General features: G+C 50.6%; 1 protein-coding gene across 17 annotated transcripts in view; it reads right to left on the bottom strand.

Moving 5' to 3' along the window:
• The window catches only part of Nfasc (neurofascin), a 171,296-nt gene that overhangs the window by 131,991 nt on the left and 16,059 nt on the right, over positions 1 to 23,246 (bottom strand). The window contains exon 1 of one of the 17 annotated variants that reach the window (XM_037211421.1): positions 4,310 to 6,026. The exons of the other annotated variants lie outside the window; for them this stretch is intronic. The gene's annotated coding sequence lies outside the window, so the exon portion shown is untranslated. Of the gene's footprint in view, positions 1 to 4,309; positions 6,027 to 23,246 lie in introns of those variants that run through there. 17 annotated transcript variants of the gene reach the window in all.

The following is a 23,246-nucleotide window of genomic DNA, read 5'->3' as shown; positions in this document are numbered from 1 at the left end:
ATTACACACACACACACACACACACACACACACACACACACACACACACAAAAACACCCAAGTACTCTCTCTCAGGAAGCTGGCACCATGTCTTTTCTTATTCTAATTTCTGTCTATTATTTAATACCCTCACTTTGCTCCATGGACTGATCCTAAAATTATTTCCAGATGCTTATCTGACTTTACCCGAGACGAGGTCCCTAACAGGGAAAAGAAATGACACAAAGAACTATCTTGTATATTGACACCGAATCCATTTATATGAAAGAAACAAATCTTTGGTAACGCAGAGCCATCAGAGGTTACCTGGGGCCAGGGGCTGTGGGAACTGCCTGCACGTAGGATGAGGACACCAGACACTCTGTCTTCATTGGGACGGTGGGCACTTGAGTTTGGTGTGTGTGTGTGTGTGTGTGTGTGTGTGTGTGTGTGTGTGTGTTTTGTTAAAACTCACCTACTGTGCCCTTAACAAAAGCACATTTTCCTGAGTGTTATTGTACTTCAGTACGGTTGATTTTGACAGTTCAGAAAAGGGTGTAGCTGAGAGGAAGAGTGAGCACTTAGCATCTGAGAGGCTCCAACACCACAGACTCAACTAGAAAGAGAGAGAAGAAGAGAGAGAGAGAGAGAGAGAGAGAGAGAACACTGAAGTACACCTGGTATGTGCTTAGTCAAGCCCATTAACCAATCCTTGACCTCACCTCACAGCAGGGAGCTGAGGGGTGTGTGGAGGGATGAGATCTGAAGACTTCCAGGGACCCTGGAAAGCTCCAGCCTCCCCTCCAAATCATCCCTTCAGGCTAGTCTGTGTGAGAGAGGGGGTGTCTGGAAGAAGGACCACAGCAGAAGGCTTGGGTTTGCTCCCTCAGGAACCCAGCTCCTGCGTAACAGAAACTCAGATGTGTTGATAGTAGTCTTCTTTAATCCACACCTTCTAGAGGCCCAGTGGTTCCAAGGAAACACCAAGACCCACCTAATCACCGTGTGGCTGGCTGTAGGCAAGTCACTTAGTCTGCCTGACTCCCCATCTACAAAATAAGGACTGTGGTATCTACCTCACCAGGCTGCTGGAGGGACTACTTGAGAATAGATGTGGAAAGAATAGAGCAGCGGACGTTTCTTTCACCAGAGTGAGGGACACTGTGTCATTCCTCTGAGGAATGCAAAGCATGCTTGAGTCTCTGGGAAGCACACACTGGGGTGAGGCTGAAGAAGGAGAGGAGAGGATACAGGCTGGGAAGGGCAGGGGTGGGGAGGGGGTGGAGAACCCACAATGACCGCTGGAGATACAGGACCTGGAGGTGAGGCCGCAAGGAGCCTGTCATTGCACAAAAAGGATGTGGGATACAGTCAGGTCCCCAGGCAGTGGGGACACTGCTGAGCTGCCGGGAAGACATCAAGTCAGAACTGGCCCCAAAAGGCACGGGAGCTCACTTCCGGAGACCCCAGACAGGACCAGAGACAGTCTGGGCGGAACTAGCCAGCAGTGGGCATGTGGCCCAGCACTGACTTCCACAACCATGGGTGCAGGAAGCAGGGGGAAGCGGGCTGGAGTTAGGGACCCGAGCCAGGCTTAGCTGCGGGCATGTGTCGGCACAGGGGGGCATGTCTCCATGTAGCCTATACTCTAGTATGGAGTGGCGTGGGGCTGAGGAAGAACACAAACCGTCGCCATGCGCACATGGACAGGGGCCCGCCTCCTTCTACCTCCCGTGCTCCTGGTTTCAAGCATCGGTTTATCAATCGCGGCAAAGTCTGAGAGGTAGCTACTATTAATGCCACACCTGTCAATGAGGAGACTGGGAGATCACCTAGCTGGACAGGAAGCTGGCAGCCTGTCCACTCCACGTCATTACTCCCAGGATGCTGGCTGGCCTACCCTTCACAGCTCCTCAAGAGAGGAGGGAAACATTGTCCTCGGAGCGGCTGTCTTACCACAGAATGCGCAGCAGAGAGGAAGAAGCCGGACCCACCTAGACTGCTCACAGATCCCACTAAAGGCCTTTTTCCTCTCACTTTTCAGGCATGGGCAGCTGCCCCTAGCACATGCAATAGGGTGCTGGGCTCTTCTTACAGAGGCAAAGCACCATCACAACTTTGTGATGGGAGTCATGGGAACGAGGGAGGTGGAAGCCTGGGGCTGCTTTCTGTGTCAGAGACACACCCTACTAAAGGGTATAAAGAAATTCCCAGGCTGCTCTTCAGGTCCTCAGGGATATCCCAGCCCCCTCTCTGGGAATTCTCTGGATCTGGGGAATTCTCCAGCAACTGTGGCTTCTCTTTAGGATCCAACATCCCAGCATGGTTCTTAGAGTGGCTTGTATTTAGTGATCCACAGTCGAGCATCTCATATAGGCACGTAACTGCTGGTATGAAGACCAGAAGAGAGGTGCCGCGGTCCTCAGCAGGAAAACCTCTGAGTGGTCATCAGTCCAGCCTACAGCAGCCTAAAGAACAGGCATTCTCCAAGCTCTCTGGGGAAGACCACTCCACACAGCCCCCTCACTGGCAGGAAGTACTTCTTTCCATCAGACTAGTCTTTCTAGTAGTCACCAAAATAATCCACCTTGCTGTTTACTCCTAAGAAGTTAGGAGAAGAGATTCTGGAATGTATGTTCTTGGGCCCATTCACTGGCTGTGATGTCTCTGGGTCTTAGTTTCCTTGACTCTACGTTGTTGGGAGAGCTGTGGGAATATGTATGGGCATCCAGTGCTCGGGGAAGGGGCTCATCATGGGATAAACCCTCAGTGGACCAAGGACAGTGGCTAACGCCATCATGATTCCCGATTGTGTTTCCAACATGGGGAAAGGCCAACTCACTGGTTCCTTCCAGGGTACCATGAGTCTCAACCTCAGAGAAAGAATGACCAACAACTTGGCTGACGTCAGTCTCTCGAAGAAGGTCTTGTCTAGGTTCCTAATCCTCCCAGTAAGTGCTCACAACTGACAAGCGTATTACCAGGTCAATAGTCCTCACTCTTGCCCCTCAAAGGCATGCCAGAGGTCATGGGGTCATTCCTCCAAGCCAGGTGTCTTCCAGGCAGCCTGTGGTATGATTGACAACACAATCCACATCCTCTCTAGGCAGAAACTCGGGTGGCCTGGTATGTTCATCACAGAAACTGCCTGTTCCCAGAACCGGCAGGTGTGTCCCTGGACTGTGGGGGCTGGGAGAACTGTACTTCTGTTCAGTGTCTCCTCCTCAGGCCCCACAGAAGCCGGGTGAGGGAGTGCTGGACTCTGCTTTGTTCTCCCTGGTGAGGGAGCATCCTAAATGGTCCCATTTCCCGACACAGCCCTTGGGGAAGGATGGGAATGCCTTTGGAGAGGCCGAGCCTCATGGTTCTGTGAGTGATGCAATGTTCCTCCAGTACTTGGAGTCTGCTCCTCCTGGACCTAATGTGTCCTTTCTGAGTTATCCAAGGTCCCTGAACCTTCAACCCAAACACAACTTTCAAATCACTGTATCCAAACTTCTGCCTCAAAGAGCCTGGACCCATGAGGGTAAGACAGACTGCCCCCCTACCTCCCCACAGACAGTCTTCTCGCTCCTTCCCCCTGCCACACCTCCTCCCAGACAGAGTTGTCCTTGGAATGAGGTTTTCCACCCCAGAGGAGTGACAGGCAAGAGCTGCCCCCAAAGACAAGGACCAGGTAAGGGCCATCAGGTTCCTACAGAGCCAAGCGACTCAGGTCTGGGCCAAGTGTGGTTTCCTGTTCTCATTCAGAACTGACAGGAACCAAGGTCTCTCAAAACCAGCACGTGTTCTCTTCCCGAGAAGCCAAATGACAAAACACACAGTCCCCAGCTCTTCCCAACGGCAGCTTTGCCTCTCTGCCCTCACATCCAGAGACGCCAACACTAAGCCGGATGGCCTCAGCTGGCAGGAGAGGTGGCTTGGGATCCGGATGCCCAGAGCAAAGGGTGGAGAACAATTGCAGAGGATCTCCCCCAGAGAGAAACAGCCACAGAGCCACGCCAGTCCTTGTGACAGGGTGTGCACCCTCAAATCGGTCCCCCGACAGCTCTTCAGTGGTTCTCTTTCCTGGACAGCCCTCATTCACAGACCAGGTTGCCTCTGCCCACCCTCCCCAGGACTTTGCCTTGTTCCTTCTAAGATCTTAGCTTGCTCAGAATACAAGACCCTATCATCATCTCTCTGCCTTCTTGCCTGTCTGCTAATCCTGACCAAACCACCCGGAGCTAGGATGTCCCAGTACACACCTCCAGGGAGCCTCAGAGGGTCAGAGCAGAATGGGGGGGGGGTGGAGGAGTGGGCAGGGGGCCAGGAGCAGAGGAGAGCTTACCATGCAGCTCTCCGGGCCTGTCCGGAGTCTCATCAGGCGCTGTCCTTGTGGACAGGTTGCCACTGAAAGCTGGCTTTTCTTAGGCCTGAGGCAAACTCGAGCCTGAGCAAAATCCCAGCTAGACCCTCTCCCCCGAGGGCTGGTCTTGGACAGAGGAGCCAAGACAGGCCGCCCCTGCCCCAGGAGGAATCAAAATCATTCCTGGTGGCCCCGCTCTTCGTCACCTCCCGGCCCTGTGTAACATAAACAGGGCTTTATTATCGCGAGCCCACCACGTCCTCTGAGAGTGCGGTAAATGGAACCCCACACAATAACTTGTTTATTAATAATGGTTTGTCCCCTCCCTCAGCCTGGCTCACTCGCTCACCGCCGGGTCTCCCTCATGCATAATGGAGGAGCTGTGTGGCCTGCGTGACACAAGCCAGGCTGTGCTCTTCAGGCTGAGGGGATCGATGGGGAGAGGTACCAGGCTGGGCCAGGCTCCCCAAGGTGGGGGCAATGGGGAGCAGACCCCCCCAGTTATAATTCAAAGACGTAATGCTAGTGGGGAGAATGCTGTGTGGCCGCCCTGGAGCCAGCCAGCCCTGCCCTGTCCGCCCATCCTACGTGAACCCATGCCAGGGCTATCCAACACCAATCCTGTTCTATCCAGGGCAGACAAGGCTCTCCACAGCCTCCGTCCACTAGCTCACTTCTGGGTAAAGGTCTGGGGGCAGACTTCGTTCTTCCATTCAAGACTCCGAGACGCTTCAGCTGTGAGTGAGACCACCTCACCCCACTTCCGCTTCTGCTGACTAAACACCTCCAGTCCCAGGTGGCCCTTCAGGAGTCAACTTCCATCTGCTCCACCACTCTGCTTTCCCTCTGACGAGCAAGCTAGGGTGGGCTGCGGTTTCTAGAGAGCAGATCTCAGCAACAGCCTCCTGGAGGACGTCTAGAATGTTTCAACATCTTTAAAATGTTTATGACCTTTGTTCCCTACACTTCATTTCTGGAGTTGGATCCTAAATGAAAAAAATCAAGGATGGCGGGGAATATTGAAGCCAGAGCTCATGAGAATGCAGACACCCTCAGAATCTGTGGGAGCCATGTTCCAAGCCCTGCAGACACCCAGACCAACAGACACACAAGTTCCAGCAGACGAGCAGGCTCCCTCCGTGTTAGATGCTGTCTGCACAGCATCTGTGCATGCTTTTGATCATCCCCCAGTACTTAGAATTCCTGGTACAATTTAAACTAAGTGTGAACTGCTGCTCTTCCATACTGTTTAAGGAACAATGGCAGGAAAAAGTCTATACATGTTCTGTCCTGAATGTTAGTCGGACCCATAATTTCAAACCCATATATACGAAAGGATATTTGCATAAAGGTAAAATGGAAGTAACAGAATATAGCTGCTGCGAGGGGAAATGACAGTTACAGTATGTGCACAGTTTGAAAGAAAACAGAAAAAATTATAAATTCTGAAACCAAAGGACCTGGGTTCAAAAATCTGTCTCTGTCTTTTATAGGCTGTGTTACTTTGGGAAAGTTACTTAGCCTCTCTGGGCCTTCCTTTACCTTATTTACATGTTAAATTACAAGGATTCAATGAATGACAGTGGCTGAGGTAAACGGTAAATACTTCTAAGCTTAAACTCTCCTCATCATAAGCAATGAAACACAATGATGGAATAATATAGGATAATATCTTAATAAAATGGAAAATTAAATGGAAAAAGCAAATGGTAAAAATGGAATGATTGTCATTATAGATAATGTGCATCTCCCCCTTTGTGTTTATATTTTCTAAATTTTCTGGAAAGGACATAAATAACTTTGGCTAACAGGAAGAACTGTCCACAGGAGTATGGTAACTGGAGCACACTGGAGAGGGTGGCCTCAGCTTTGCATATGGCCGTCTCTGAGGGGCATGCTTATCACGGGCGGCCTGTCTGCACACCACACTAGGCACCGATCCAGTCAACAGCTCTTGCCTCTGGATTCTCCAAGCCCACATCTCGCCCCAAGCTCTGCTTCGCTCCAGGGCTGGTGATTTCTCTGGCCTACAACAAGCGTGGCTAGTGACATTTGTGGGGGGCAGGGAGATGGAGAAGAGTACATGGGGGTGGTGGGGTGTTGGTGTTGGCTTAGGATCCAGAGCTGGCACAGAGCAGGTGTCCTGGGGTGGAGCTGGGTGGCTGAGTCTGTCTCCTGCAGAAGCGGCCCCTCTTCCAGATGAGTGGGGTGGAGGGGCTCACGTCAAACCCAGAGTTAGCCCACATTCAAGAGAGACAGACAGAGAGGTGCACTTCTGAGGAAGCTGGGTGCATATTCAGGTGAATTCCCCTGCAGAGTAGGGGGGACCCAGAAGGCAGCTGCTTGCCGCCCCCACCCCCCATTGCCTCTGGCTTCCCCCCTGCAGGAGTTCAGCTCAGCCATATGTTGCCACTCCCCTGGCTTTTGTCCGGGCAGCCCCCCCCACCCCCAGCCCTCTCTCAAAACCTCCTTTTCCAGTCCAGGGAGCTGATTCCCTAGAAGGGAAACAGGGATGGAAGAACAGGCGTAGAGAGGAGCGGCAGGCAGCAGAGGAACGCAGGTGAAGGAGAGAGCTGCCAGCCCACCTGAATGTGGGTCACATTCGCAGAGGACAGCAGACAGGCCAGTGCAGCATGGCTGGGGTGACAGCTGGCGGGCCTGGAGGAGCACTCCTGCCGTCCTGGCCAGGCAGCTGAGTCATGCTCTCCACAGCCTTCCACCCTTGGGGTCACCTGCCTGCTGGCCATACCCCCACCCCCAGGCAACCTCCTGTACCAAGTCCAACCTGCTGGTTCTTTCATGTTGAATCAGATCTGCAATACCATGACTTGGAGAATCGCTGGCTTTTGTGACCAAAGGCTGCCCGCAGAGGGGCCAGGGCTCGGCGAGCAAGCCGGAAGCCCTCCGCCCATTCCTGTTAGCTGACATGTACCTTCATCTCCAGCTACATACTCTGGTTCGGTTTGGAAATCAAATGTTCTTACAATAGGGAACTTGCGGTCGTGATAGGTTGTGTCTGAAGAGCTTAGAAGTTGGAAAGCCCTCTTGGAGCTGTAGAGAGCCTGGCAGTGAGGGGCAGGTGGGCCACAACCACCGCTGAGGTCTTATCCAGGACTGACCTAGAGTGCACAGGGCTGTCAGCAGCTGTGGAGAAATCCGTCACGGAAGCTAGTCAGGTCAATGTGCGATCTTGACTGTCTACTTGATAGGATGGGAAACGCCTAGATTAACGAAACACGCCTCTGGGAATGTCTGGGAACGTGTTTACGGAGAGGACTAACTAAAGGGAAGACCCGTCCTGAATGAGGGTAGCACTGCCCCGTGGGCTGTGTGCCTGGTCGGAATCAGAGTTTTCCCTCGTGCAGACATTGTATCTGTTTCCTGGCTGCTGTGGGGAGAGCCGTTCTGCTCTGCCACGTTTCCATGCCATACTGGTCTAACATCTCTGGAGCCATGGGCAAAACAAACAAGTCCTCTCTTGAGCTGTTTCTCTAAAGTATTTGGTCACGGTCATGTGACTGTCTGACTACTACAAGCCTCTAGAGCAGTTCCGGCTAAGAAGGGACCGCATGAACCTGTCCGTGTCTCTGCTCAGGTGTGGCTGTATGGGTCTGACTGCGGTTGTGCCGATGTGTGGGTGTGCAATTGTGAGTCTGTGGGAGGCACAGTGTGTGTCTCTGGGGAGGGGTTTCAGTCTCTCTGTGTGTATGCATGGGTGCTCCAGTGAGTGTGTGTGCATGTGTGACCCAGTGAGTGTTTTAACGTCTCAGTGCACCTGCCCGGTGTGTGGGCACATCTGTTCTAGGATATCTGTCTTGTTGTATGTGTCTTAGTACCCAGGATACATAGGTACAAGTCTGTCTCAGGTGTATACAGACATCTCGGTACATGTGTATGCAGCTGGATTTACAGGCTATTGCTGTCACTGGTAGCGATATATACGTATGTGTCATGTGAGGTGTGCTAGAAAAACTTGTGTTTGAAAATTGAGTCTTCCGGCCTCAATATGATTTCCATTCTAGTTCCTGTATGTGTGCTTGTGGGAGGCATGTCTACTTTGATCTGTGCATAGTAGTTCTGTGTCTCCTTGTGTGCATAGTGAGTGGGTATGTATGTGTGTATGTGCGTATGGTATACGCGTGTGTGCATAGTGTGTGTGTGTGTCCACAGTGTAAATTCATGCATGCACCCATGGTGTCTGTAGAGACAGAAGCTAAGGATAGAGGAATAGAAGCCCCCATAGTCTCCCTGTTATTACCAGAATGTTCTCCAGCTGAAAACAGAACAGCACTGTTCTAGAAACTCTTCTACAGGTGACCCCTAGGGACCTCCCTGTTCTGCAGAATAATCCACCTGCCCCAAGTGGACATCCAGAGGTCTCACTGTCAGCATGCAGAAACCTGATACACTTGCTTTCTCCCAGGTCCAGGGAAAGGCCACCTCCACACCTTGTCCTTTTCTGATCCTAAGTCTCTCACTTCATCTCTTCCAGGAGAGCCCTGACTGGGCCCGTCCTGTAGAGCCGAGTGTCTTGCTCCCTCCTCCATGAAGTCTGTCCAGCCCTTCAGCTGGAGGTGAGCGGCCCCAACCTTGGTTTCCAGAGCAGGTCACGTATGTCCTCACCAAGCACCGGCTCCATTCTCCTTCCATTGAGTAAAACTAGCAGCCCGCAGTAACTGCCATCAGGAAGCCCACTCTGTCTCTGCCGTTTCTCAGGCACCTCATCCGATGTCCTGTACTGACCTATGACGTCAGCAAGCTGGAGAGGGAAAGAGCAGGCACCATCTCAAGCGGTAAGAGCTGCTAGAGACAAGATAAAAGCCAGAGAGTCACCGGGCCAGACATGCGGCAGGGCCAGAAAAGGCCTTTTTATGTCTCTGGACTCAGACTCTGCCCGTGAAGAAGGCAGCTTCTTCATTCTCAACAAACGTGGCTACCTAAGAACAGACCTCTCTCACGGAGTTGACACGGCTCCCAAGGTCCCATCCGTACCGGAATTCACACCTGACCCCTGCCCTGACCCCTGCCACCAACATGGCTACCACATCAGACACATTCTCCGAGGCCAAAGTTCTCCCGCATGAGCTGAGCTTTAGCTCCGTGAAAATGGGCTCGGTCAGTCTCCATCCACAATCAGCGAGATCTCCAGTCCCCAGAGCAGAGCAAAACCTGACCGCCACCAACAGAGAGAGGACAGGAAGTCCTCTCTAAGGCCTGGTGTTGCAGGGTGGGATGTGATCCTCACCCCGCCATGGAGGGGACAGCAGTGTTGGAGTCTCAGAAAGGCTGAGCCGATAAGCACTGTGGCCCAGTGGACGGGTCTGTCACCACACTGCTGGAAGTGGAAAGCAGCAACTTCAGGAACCAGTGTGGCCATGGGCACCATAGCTGAGACACCCGTGTCCCAAGGCCTAGCAGCCCGGTCTCCACACAGTAGAAAGCATTACGTGTTTCCACAAAGACGCAAATTCAGAGACATTCAAGCAGCCGAGATGACTTTGGAACAGAACAAAGTCAGAGACTCACATTTGCACAATTTCAAAACTTAAAAAGCCATGGGAATCCAATCAGTGTGTTAAACATACAGACCAATGAACCGAGAGTCCACAGATAAACGCACACGTCTGTGAAGAGTCTGTGTATGTGACACAGCCCCAGTCTACCAGTGGATGAGCGGAAGAGAGCGATGCAATAAACGGCACTGGGACAGCCGGATGTCACATGAAAAATTTAAAAAATAAAGTTGAGCCCTTCCGTAGATGCTTCAATTATAAACAAAAATTAAGTCAAAAAAATCAGTGACCTGACAGTTAGACCTAGAACCACAGTTCTCTCATGATAAAAATAAAAGAGAGATCTCGTATTCTTAAGTTTAAAAACCGAAATGAAAGGGAGAGGGTGGATAATCAGGTCTTCATCAAAACATCTGTGCATTATCAAAAGGAGAAAAGAAGATATACAGAATGGAAGAAAACATTTTCCAATTATATGTCTCGTAAGAGTTTGATGGCCAGCATATATGAAGAGTCCATAAAACTCAACCATTAAAGAAAAAGATTTTAAAAGATTGATTTTAAAAATGGGTAAAGAAGTCAGGTGGTGATGGCGTTCACCTTTAATCCCAGCACTCGGGAGGCTGAGGCAAGAGGATCTCTGTGAGTTCGAAGCCAGTCTGGTCTACAAAGCGAGTTCCAGGACAGCCAAGGCTGTTACACAAAGAAAGCCTGTCTTGAAAAAAAAAGAGGGGGGCAAAGAACTTTAATAGTCATTTCTCAAAATAAAAGGTACAAGTGGCCAAAAAATACACAAAAACTTTACTGAACATGACTAGTTATTAGAGAAATTCAGAATGAAACCATAGTGAGACACTACCTTATGCCTACAAGCAGAGCTATAATCAGTAGAATAAAAAAAAATAACAGTGTTAGCAAGGGTGCGAGGAGACTGGGGCTCTCCTGCTTCAGTATAAAAGTGCAAAACGATGCGGCTGCTGCAGGAAACAGTCCCTTGGCAAACTAAACAGAGAAGTACTATATGACAAGCACCTTCAACCCCAGATGTGTATACCCCAAAGAACTGAGAACAGAGACCTGGATATTTATACGTGAATGTTCATTTCAGCATGATTCATAACAGCAACAGGTGAAAACAACCAACTGTCCTCAAAAACAAGTGGAAAATATAAATTATATATAATATATATATATATGTGTGTATATATATACACATATATGTATATATATATATACACACACACACACACAAACAACACACACATATATATATATGACATAATATACACACATATATATATGACAGAATATTACTCAGTCATTAAAAAAGACAAAGGGGCTGAGCATGTGGCTCAGTCAGTACAGTATTGGATTTGGTCGCTAATATCATAAATAAATGAAGAAAGAATGAAGTTCATATACATGCTATAATGTGGATGAACCTTTAAAACACTAAGCAGGGGCTAGTGAGAGACAGCCCAGGGTTAAGAGTGCTGGTTGCTCTTCCAAAAGGACCCAGGTTAGGTTTCCAGCACCCGCATGGCAGCTCACAACTGTCTGCACCTCCGGTTCCAGGGGAGCCAATGTCCTCTGTTCCATAGGATCCTGCATGCATGCGGAGCACATAGCTCACACAACCACATGAGAACACATAGAAATAAAGTGACACACTTCAAAAATTTAAATCTTAAAAAAAAATTATGCCAAGTGAAAAGACCCAGACACAGAGGGACAAAGGTGGCATGATTCCACGTCCATGGAGGAGCCAAAGTGAGTGATTCCGGGAGATGAGAATTAGGCCAGAGCTATGAGGGCCTGGAGGGCGGGGGATGGGTGGCTGCTGCTTGATGGCCACGGGTTTCTAGCTGCAGTACTCTGGAAGTTGACAGTAGTAACTGCTGCACAGTGCTCCGGATATAGAAAATGCCTGTCTATTACAGACTTGAAATGACTAAAGTCGTTGAAATGTCTGTATATCCATAATTTCAAAATTGGGGGCAGGGAAGGCCACAGCATCCTGCTCTGCTTTGCCATCAAGCCACCAATGTGTGACCCCGAAGAAATGTGCTGGGGAGGCATTTTCAGAGGAGCTACTTCCCCTGAGGGAGGGAGTCTGCAGACCTTGGAGTGAGTTACTGTGGTGATGAGTGGCAAGGGGACCTATACTTGGCTCTGAAACTCCCCTGACCTTGTCATCTACTTTCAGTTCTGGTTGCAAATGAGGACAGTGTCACCAGCCTCCTATGTCTCTGAAATTTCCTAGGAATCTAATGAAGTTTCTTTAGCCACGCCCTCCCCCAGGCCACTCCCTGCACCTCCATCTCCATCTCTGCTAGCCTTGGGATTTGAACAAGGAGGAGACCCCACTCCACCCATTCCATCAAACATCCTTGGCACTCCGGCCTAAGTGCTTTGCCCAAAGCTACTTTTCCAGAACTTTCCAAAGCTGGCTAAAATGCTTCCTTTTTAAAGGGCATCCCTGGCAGTCCAGACTATAATAGGAGACATGATATTTAAAAACATTCATAACTTAACTCACCAGCTTTCCTTCTCTTCACATACACACACACACACTCACACACACACACACACACACACACACACACACACACACGGGACATGACAAATGTCACAGGCTCTCTGTATGGTCCCCTTCCCCGCCAGCCTCCCTAGGTACCCTTCCATCCTTATTAAGATGGGGACACCTGTTCTAACCCTGGGTTCATCACTTGGCTCTTTTTGGACAACCCAGAAACAGTATTGGTATCAACCATCCCAACCACACTTCCTGGTTATATTTTAGACTTCATCCCCTTAAAACTCCTGAAACTCAAATCTTCCTTTAATTTCCTAAAGGCGTACATAATTCAATAACCACTCGCTGCAGCTTTTTATTATAAGCCTAGAAAGCTGTCTGACTCTTCTTTCAAATGAATTGGAATTTATACATTTAAATGAATGTTGTCTTCTTCAAAGTGGTCTCCTGGGAGCCTATCTACGCAGCCGACAATGCACTGCTCAAGCTTAGAGAGGTGTTTTTTTTTTTTTCTTCATTTTCTTTTTTCCTTTTTCTTTCTTTTTCATTTTTTATTCATTTATTTTTTTATGTTCTCTCTATGGCACTGCCTTCAAAGCCTGCTGCACACTTTTTAAAGGGCCCCCATGGAGGTACGACGGCATCCCATCAGAGAAACGTGATTTTCTCTTCCTTAGGCTGAAAGAGGGAGCTAAGGACGGGAAAGATGGAGAGGTGTGGTTCAGCAGGCAAAGGTGCTTACCGTCCCAAGCAAAGAGATAGAGAAGGGAGCTCTCAGGGCTCCTGCCCAAGACGATGAAATCAGACTCTGCGTGCTGGCTTCTCTAGAGAAGCCAGTGTACAGCTTGGAGCGGGGGTCAAACGTAAGTGAATAAGACCCCATGACAACAGAAAAATGGTGGGAAAGAACTCCACAGCTGTCGTGACGTCCCCTCACAGTGTTTCAACCACATTGCTTGGTCTTGACCAGGGACTAGGAACCAGAAACTTCTCTCAAGTAGCCCCAGTCACGAGCCGAAGGGCAGCACAGGGAGCAGCAGATGGTCTCCCAAACAGATGTGAAGAGGTAACCTAGATCTGCCGGCCCTTCAGTAATTAAACCCCGAGCTGTCGTGTGACCTGGTCATTTTACTGCTGGGTGTGCCCCCAAAGAACTGAAAACAGCGCCCAAACAGGAACTTACACACGAAAGTGTTCACAACAGCACCTTTCACATCGGTCCGAAGGGTAGAAACAACCCAAACAGCCTATCATCGGAGAAGTGGATAAACGCGCCATTCAGACAAGGGCGTCAAGGACTGATGCTCACCAGATCAACGGGTTAAGCCTTGTGAAGAAGCCACGCACCCAAAGTCACATGACATGATTTTAGTCACATGACATGTCCAGAGCAGCTGATTCTGCGGAGGCAGAACAAGGGGCTGCCAGGGGACAGGATCCCAGAAAGGGAAGTGACTGATTCACTGGCACAGGGTTTCCCCAGGGGCAAGTCCTGGAACTAAATGACAAGGAATTATGTGTGCACTCGAGTTCAGTACGAGAGGGCTGGCATGTGAAAGGCCCCAGGTTCAAACTCCAACATTGGAGGGGGAAAAAAAGGTGTAAATGTAAATTCCATGTATATCTATAAGGAAAACATCTGTGCTCGGTCCTAGTAGGAGAGGTCTGTAAATGGGAGAAGGGTGACTGTGGACCCAGTTAGCAACTCTCCTAGGCAGTGGGGCTGAGTGAACAGGGCGGTGCCGAGGACGCTGCCCGGCAACCATCAGTCCCACGCCCTGGTCCTTTACCGCCTCAAACCATCAGGCCTGTCATAAACACTGTCTGAAGAGGACTGTGGGGCCAGGTGTGGGAAAAGGTCTCCAGGAGGGGGAGTGTGGGGGGGACCTCTGAGCAAAGTGAGAGGAGGCCCCTTTGTAACGCAGCTGTGGATCCCACTGGCCCTACACCTGCCTCATGGCCAGCATCATGGCCGTCAGATTACAAACCGAAATCCGCAGAGGGGGAGGGAAGGGGTTGGCTGTAAGGCCATTCTCCCCACCAGCAGCTGGTGGTCGCCAGAGCCACCCAGCCTCACTCTCCTGCTGTTGCCCCCCGACCGGGGCTCACAGATGTTCCTGGTGTGTGTCTGCATCCCAGCTCCGGCCTTTGCGGAAGCGTTCCATCACAGCAGCAGCTGGGCCTGCTCTCCAGCCCACCAGCTTCCACGGCAGCATCTGTCCCGGAGGTGCATCTCCCTAATCTTCGTGCAGAAGGATTTACCAATGCAGAGGAAAGACAAGACCCTTAGCAGCAATTACAAGACTAATAATGTGAAGTCCTAAATGATCATTATGGGCCCAGATCTCTCATTAGTTATGAAAGCCAGTGAATCAAGAGAGCAGTGAATTCTAAAGGGTGAGACAATAACTTGGATTTTCAATGGTCTCATTTAGTATAGCTGTGGGAGCCAAGGGGACCCTTGGGAAATACTGGGAGAGAGGCTCAGAGGGAGCCTGCTTCTGGCCTTCTGGCCATTTGCTCCACAACCACACAGACATTTTCTGGGCTCCTACTGGATGGTACTAAGGCAAAGTCCCTGTCACGGCAAAGTCCCTGTCCCTGGGGTGGAGTGTGGGGCAGAGACACTGGCTAGCTGCATTGTTGACCATCCATGGGGACCAGGAAGCATGAAGGACTGGTGGCTGCAGCCAGCGATGGGATGACGCCTTGCTCAAAGGTCACTCCGAGCCCAGGGGAGCCTGCCACAGGCAGCAAAGCGTGGCTAGAGACATACAGCCAAGTCACAGGGGAGGCCACCAGACAGGTGTATGAGAAACCCCGTGTGCCTGTGTTAAGGCGAGAGGTCTGGGGGTCAGCCAGTGAAAGGACCCCTTACTTTTGACTTTTTAGAAACAGAAGCGAATGTCATAGTGAACATCTCCCCGGTGGAGGCAGAGTTGCCACAACCACTGAGGATCCAAAAGTCCCTGCGGTGAGCAGACATGTAATGGAGTGGGCCCAGGTGCGGTCAGGCTGTACTTCACAGAAATATTCAGAGGACAGGAAAAAAAAGAGGGGGGGGATGTCAACTGGAAAGCAAGGCGGGGGGGAGAGGAGGGAGGGAGCTGTGTAGGGAGAGGCTGCTCTGAGAGGTAACAGTCAAGCAGGCCTGTTGCCATGTCAACAGCCTCCTGCCTGGTACCCGGGAATAAATTATTGATGGGGGTAGTGGTTCTCTCCTCTTCACAAAGCCCCCAGAGCCCTCTTCACTGCCTCCATTATTCTCGCCCCCACTCTGCTTGCTCTGTATTTGCCTGAGTGAGTCACCCCGAGACCCAACAGGAGTCCAGAGAACCACGAGGTTTCCCCCACATGCCCCGGGCTGTCCCTTGCCATCATTCAGCTTTGCCGCCCCGCCGCAGCCACCTGTTAGAGATGAATTGTGTTGTCTTCCAACTCACACTGAAACGCTAACACACTGGACCTCCAAGCGGGAGGCAAGCGAAGTAATTTCAGTCACTATCGTGGACTCTAGTCCAATAACAGCCCAGTAAGCCGCTGGGACGCAGGTACAGAGAGAAAAGGGTGTGGAGACACAGAGAGGAGGTCCTGTGTGTCCTATAACCACAGGGAGAGCTGTCACAGAAAATCATCCCTGGGTGACATCTTCATCTCACACTTTAGCTTTGAGCTGGGAGGACATGCCTGTCACTGAAGCTGCCTGGTCTACGGTACCTGGTTGGGGTAGCCCTAGAAAACCAGTACACCACCTAATGAGGAGCCCCTGAAAGCCATCTACAGGTTTTGCAGGACTGAAAACCATCTCAGCCATGAGGTCGGGGGACAGTGAGATGTCATGTGTTTCTGCCATGAGCTCCAGGGCAGAGGCCACCTGAAAGGCAGGGCAACCAGCCCTGAAGCCAGCCACAGCCCAGGCAGCAGGAGGGTGGAACAGACAGTGTGGGAGACTGCACCTGTCCTACATCACAAACTATCCAGTTTCCGGGGGAGAGGGGAGGTGTTCCAGCCTCTAGCCTGGGAGGACACGAGGCTGAGGGCAGAGCAGAGTGAGACACAGAACAGGAGGGGGAAGAGCAGCCCAGGCCCGGGCCCCTACCAGGTGGGCTAGGGCTCATCTTCAGGAAGATGGAGAGCCTACTGCCCAACTCCAGTGGGCACAACTGGAGGGGAGACCTTAGCTCAAGAGACAAGCGCCAGCTGGCGAGACCAGACAGGTCAGAATCCACACATTGCCAGTGTGGCTATAAAGTAGCCCAGCCACTGTGGAGCACGGCATGGTGGATGGCAGGATTGCCGTGTGGCCCTCAGTCCCATCCCCAGCAATATCCCCCTCGATAACCGGAATTAGGCACTACTCACACAAGCACCGTCCTTCTGTTCACCAACTGGGGTGAATGGTGAAGGAAACTGTGTGTAAACACAATGCAAAATAATTCAGCCCTCAGAGGAAGTACCGATGCATGCCATAGCTTGGATGACTCTCCGGGGTATTAGTGAAAACTGAGCGAAGCCAGCCACAAGGAGCTGTGTGTCTTATGCTTTCACTGATGTGGAATATCCATCCCTGTTAAATCTATGCAGAGAAAGTACACAAACGGCCACCGGGGTCTGAGAACGGGGTGGGGATGCTGCTCACAGGGCAGGAGACATCCTCTGCAGTCAGGCACCATTTGAAACTAAAGAGGGATGGAGCCGTGCAGCATAGCAAATCTACTGAGCGTCAATCAATGGTTCACTTTTAAATTATTGGCTTTTTTGGAGGGGTATAGTGAGAATTGAACCAAGGGCCTCAGGCATGTAAGGCTGGTTTTTACCACTGCACTAGATCCACGGATTTTTGATTTGTTTTTGTTTTTGAGACGGGGTCTCAAGACTGTTCTTCAGCTTATTCTGTCCAGTCAGGTCCTGAACTTCTGACGCCTCTCCCTCGGTCTCCCCTTAGCTGGAATTACAGGTCTGTACCACTAGGCATGGCTGAAATTGTTGGTTTTATGGCATGAGAACTCAGCCTCCACAGAGGATTAGTTTTGAAAGTTAAGCACTGTGTATGTGGGAGATCATGATCGTCCTTCTGTCTTTACCTCTGTGTCGAATGGGGGGCTGTGCACACAGCCCTGTCCTTCCCCATTCAAGCAGGGAGGCAGCAGGGTCCTGGAGCCATGTACGGGTTGGACATCCCTAATCGAAATGTTCTGGAATCGGAAACTTTTGCACGCCGACCTGGCATACTCATCTGACCTCATGCTGCGTCTCGGATGGTGAGAAGATCACTGTGCCGGAGTCACATGGATGGATTTTGCTTCTATCCCTCATTTAATGACTGAGCCTAAGTCCCAGGAATCCTGGCTGAGGGCTCCCTGTCTGAGCACCTGGCGGTACCGTCAGGAGGCTGAGATGAGGGTCTCCACACAGGTAAAGGGACACTGGACACCGCAAGGCACGAGGGGAAATAAGATGGCCTTGGGGGAAAGCACACACTCACTGACGCTCCGTGAGCTGATAACCGTGTCTGGCACAGCACCCTCAGTACCTCAGCATCCTTTAGTAGTGGGTCTGAAGATCGGTTGCCTTGTTATCCATCGAAGACTCAGCAAGGACTTCACAGGGGACTGAACAGCTCCCGCCTGGGCAGGGCTGGAATGGGACCTTTGCTAAACAAACCCATCTGATGCCAGATGAGAAGAAAGTCTCCAGTTCAGGTGAACGGGTGCGTGGCTGAGCTGCCTGCCTGTCTCAGGGATGTTTGCCTTGGGGAGGGCTGGCTGGCAGCCTGGAAGGACTCCAGAGGGGTTCATGCCCACAAGGACAGGCAGCCTAGTGAAAGGAGGCAGAAGCCAGAGGGTTAATCCCAGGGTATGAACAACTGTCCAAGGGTCCCCTCCCTGCTTACGCTGCAGCGTCTGCTGGGAAGCCACAGGTAATTAGGACAGCTTAGAGGATTTCCCAGGTCAGGGGGTTGGGAGGAGGTGGCCTAACAGGACTCTATCAGGCCAAACTCCCAGGAGCTGAACTGGCCCCTTTCCTGTCTTGGCTGGGTTAAATGCCAGCCAAAAATGAAGGGCCCCCATGTGGCAAAAGCAGAGGTAGGCAAGGCTAGTTACATGCAGCCCCACGTAAACATCCCCTCAATGAACTCAAGGTCCAGTAAGAGGACAAATGGGGGGGGGGGGACAGGAGCTGGTCCAGGAATTCTGCTCCTGCGGATGGGAGAGGGCAGCAGAGACAGCTGCAGAGGTTAGGCCGGTGGGCAAGGCTCGGCTTGGGAGAGAAGTCAGAAAGCTCACCTGGAATTCTCCCGAAAGAGGAACAGAAAAAGGCCATGGAGAAACCCCAGCAGCGGACTCTCTTGAGTCCTCTTTCTCTTCTCCTCCCCACAGGCAGGCTAGCCTTGGCCAGGAGAGACCAGAGACCCAGAAGACTACTGGACTGGCCCAACGGGCGGGGGCCAAAAAAGATAGTGTTGTAGGAAGTCCTGAGAAATTCATTCACACACACACACACACACACACACACACACACACACACACACACACACACACACCGTGGGGACTCCCTTTCCCCAAGGCAGGCAAGCCAAGGCCACCAGAGACTTCTCTCGACTTGTCAGGACATAGGGAGGTCTGGCACAAAGCTGCCATGATGCCGAGAGCCATGTTAACAGCTGAGCTCAGGGCACACACAGCAAAGGTCTCCCAGTCAGGCGCAGAACACAAAGGACCTGTTCAAGCTCAGGAATCCTGAGCTCCTGCTGCTTTATAACGACACCCCGAAATACTCAGGAAGCCCGAGACAGGTCTAGGTCTAGAGGGGTACAGAAAGTAGGCTCTAGACGGGAGCTTAAGAGGCCACTCAGGCTAAATGGGGCACACACAGCCTCTCTCATAGAGAGAGGTAGGGTGGGGATGGCCAAAACGGATGATTAACAGATAAAAGTGCAGGCTAACGTGATTACGGAAACTAAAAGCTATCCTCAATTATCTGCAATAAATGTCAGGCCCAGGCCAGCTTACCTCAGAGCCTAAGCATATTTCAAGCTGGCCACTTTCAATGTGGACTCCGAGTACATAAAAAACATTGGTTTTTAGTCTTAACCATAGAAAAATTAGGAAGGATAATCTAGGTACACTTAAAAAAATTGTATCAAGTCGTTTGTTCCTAAACCAAATGTGAGCTACAGATTATTCCCCCAGCCTGCCGCCCATCTGTTACTGCAGCCATGAAAACATCAAGCCAGGATGGTAGGAAGCCACCCAGGGACTGGACTTGTGGCAGAGCTGGACACTCTGGGCCTGCTGAGAGCCAGGGGTGCCCTGAAACCAAGTCCATGAGAAATTCTCAGACCAGACCATCAGACCCTCACCTGAGCACAGACCGCAGTCCCCTTTCAGAGGTCTCTGCAGCCACCCCCAAAAGTACCTGAAATTTGTTTACTTATTTCTGTTTATTTGTTTTTAGTTTATTTTGTTTGGTTTTGAGACAGGAGCTTGCTGTGTAGACCTGGTTATCTTGGGGCTCACTGGGCAACCCAGGCTGATCTCACACTCACAAAGTGCCAGGATTGCAGATGCGTGTCTCCATGCCAGCTCACTTAGATGAGGCACGTCCAGGAAGGTGGCAAGAGCCACTTGGCACCACATCACTACCAGGCCCCCAGGTCCACCCATCTAAGGACCACATTTCTCTAAAGAAATTGTAGCTGCGTGGAGAGAGGGTTACACGTGGGTCTAAGTCTTTGGTGGCTCCAACACTGAAGTCAGCAGCATCCCAGGCTCAGAGTTGACAGCCCCAGCTTCAGCACGCCCAGGATGCAGATGTGGCCACTTCAGCTTTCTCTCCGCCTGTCTGGGGACAGCTCCATCAGATCCCTAAAGTCCCTCAGCTCACACAGTCAATGTTCTGGTGGTTAGGAAGGCCTCTGCTAGCCTGGAGAGAAAGTTGCTCTCTGACAAATGAGTTCAAAGAACGCTTCTGACCTCACTCCTGACAGTTCAGGGCTAACAGTGCGTCCCTGTTCCTGTCCAAACCACTACACTCTCAGGGTTTTCAGGCCCCCCAGTACCTTAGGATCCAGAAAGGCAGAGCCAGGAGGATCCCAGAGACTGCTGCTCTCTGATGCTGCCCCTCTTTTCTTCTTTGAATCATCCTGGAAACTGTGCATATCTGCTTGGGTTTTGTCTGTTAAATATTTATTTATGGATGGATCTGAGGGTACCTACGTGCACATGTGTGGCCAGGGAGGGTCCTTAGGTGCTGGAGTTACAGGCATGTGTGAGTCTCGCTACACGGGTGCTAAGAATCGAACTCATCTTCAGACTGAGCAGCAAGCACTCTTAACCTGAGCCACCTCTCCAGTCCTGTTTGGTTTGGACATAAGGTCTCATTATGTAGCCCAGGACAGACAGGGTCTCACTGTGTAGCCCAGGCTAACCTTAAACTAAAATCTTCCTGCCTCAGCTTCCTGAGTGTTGGCATTACAGGCATGAAGTGCCATTCTTAGATTTAAAAATATAAATATATAGATAACTGTTTTAGATCATTTATTCTAAATTTTTATGAAGTATGATTGATTTTAACATGATATTTACTAGTGATTATCACACTCATAAAAGCAAATTTGAACTTTTCTCCATTTAGCAAAAGCAAATGCTGTTCAATGTGTCTCAGGTTAACTAGATAAGAAAAAACAAAAACATTTTTAGACGTCTTATCACACCATCCTTGGGGGGGTCAAACTACGTCCTAATGGTCTTACCATATATTAAGGGATAAAAATAATCCAAAACTTCTCTCATACCCACATCTGGAAACTCATGTATTTGCTGCTGTGTAAGTTTTCAGATATGTTTCTAAAAGTGACCGGCTTTGGAGCTGTCTACACACACATCTTTATTATAGATATTTATTTCCAAGAGATGAAAAATCACTTTGATGTGACTGCCATCTTTGAAAGCACTCAAAACATCCTGATGCTAACATGAATAACTGTCACCAAATGAGCACAATCTGGTAACCACCATCTTCAAACACGTTTGCAGATGTAAGGTGTAGCGCCATACTCCACCTTAATTCTATGAAGTTCCATATGGCAGGGGGCAGCAGGTAAGACGCCTGCCCGCAGGGATGGACATGCTAGGGACGGCTGGGCTCTGAACCTCCCTCACACGCTGCGTGCAGAGTCTCCTCAGGTGAACGAGGAAACAAGGCATTTATTGAGGGGCTGGAGAGATGGCTCAGGGGTTAAGAGCACTAGACGCTCTTCTAGAACCAGCTTTGAGTCCCTGCACCCTCATGATGGTTCACAACTGTCTGCAACTCCAATTCCAGGGGATTCAGTGTTCTCTTCTGGCCTCTACAAACACACACATGGTGCACAGACATATGTGTAGGCTGTGAACACACATGCACGCACACATAAATTAATGTTTAAGGTGTCCATCGATTAAGAACAAAAATGAAGTCAAATGCCGTTGCAGGCAGTTTGAGAGACCCAGTTCCAGGGTCACGGGCTGGGAAAGGAGTATTGATTACTGCTTCACTCATGACCTCATCGAACTCTCTAGAAGAAATTGAGGCCCAAAGAGGACAGTGAGCTAGCTGAAGTCACCTGGTAAGTCAGCCGCGTAAGGATTGGTATTGGGTTTCCTGGCTGTGAATTCTCTCGTCTCAAGGTGTCTGCTAGGGAAAGAACGGCCCCAAAGCCCCATGGTGGGGGCGAGGCAGCGTCACAAGGCCAGACAGGGAAAGTGTGCACAGGCGCCACAGAACTCAGAAACAATGCCTGTCTGCCTCGGCGCCCTTGCGGCCAGGTACTCCTCTTTTCCCACAGAAGGAACTTGGGGAATGTTTCCGGGAAAATAAATGGCCGAGTGGATGAATCTCAGGAGAGATATGAAAGAATTCATCGGGGTAGGATCTGGCTCCTGGTTCCAGTTTCATGCTGTGACTGCTCTTGCTTACTTTCCTAAGTTGAGACAATTTCCACTTCAGGAAAAGAGATCCCCACCCTCTCCTGCTGGCATTTCTGGAAGCAGAAGACCAGAGCATCCCAGGTGCCAGAACACAGAGCTGGGAGTCGGGAACCTGGGCTTGGTCCTAGCTCTGGACCTGCAGCTGGGCATCATCTGTGAACATGACAGAAATGCAGTCTTGTGGTGGGCCCCAAACCTGAGAGACTGGGGTGGGCATATCTGTGCTCTAACAAGCCCCACAGGTGATTCGAGTGCAAGCTAGAGCTTATGAATCACAGACCAGCCTGCTGAGGTGTCTCTTGCACAGTTTTGACAGTGTCTAGCCCAGCCTGAACAGCGAGAGGAAAATGCCCTTGAGGAGGAAGGGGGTCATCAGCGACATGACGCATCACTTCTCACAAGGCGCTGAGCACTCACGTTAGCACAGCTTCCAAAGGACTTAAATGGTCCTGAAGAAGCTGATATCTGAATCAGGAACAGTCAGAGGGTCGAACAGGCCCCAGGATGGGCTGCATCATCCCACTTGGGATACCCACCCTGTAAGCTTTGATCAGAACTTCCAAAAGGATGCCCCAAAAGAGCAGGCTATAGGTACGGCATCAATACAGACATATCTAAGCACACACGTGCCTGGGCCGGCTGATGGTCCTGCCCCTGGCCCTGCCCGCACTCTATTCTCCACAAATCACACCTGACTTTCATATTGTGGGGAATACTTGTCTGTAGGTTGTTGTTGTTGTTGTTGTTGTTGTTGTTGTGATGTGTATTAACAGTAGTGGCAGTGGATACTGCTTCTGGGGTGCAGCTGGAAGCCAGAAGGTGAAGGTATTGGAGGAGTCACATAAAACCAAATGCATTCGGGGGCTGGACAGTATGGTAGAGTATGGGCTGAGCACGCT

This window comes from Peromyscus leucopus, chromosome 15 (genome assembly GCF_004664715.2).
Source record: "Peromyscus leucopus breed LL Stock chromosome 15, UCI_PerLeu_2.1, whole genome shotgun sequence".
In the NCBI taxonomy this organism is placed as follows: domain Eukaryota; kingdom Metazoa; phylum Chordata; class Mammalia; order Rodentia; family Cricetidae; genus Peromyscus; species Peromyscus leucopus.
The sequence above is the reverse complement of the archived record's forward strand: the minus strand, read 5'-3'. Positions and strand labels throughout refer to the sequence as shown.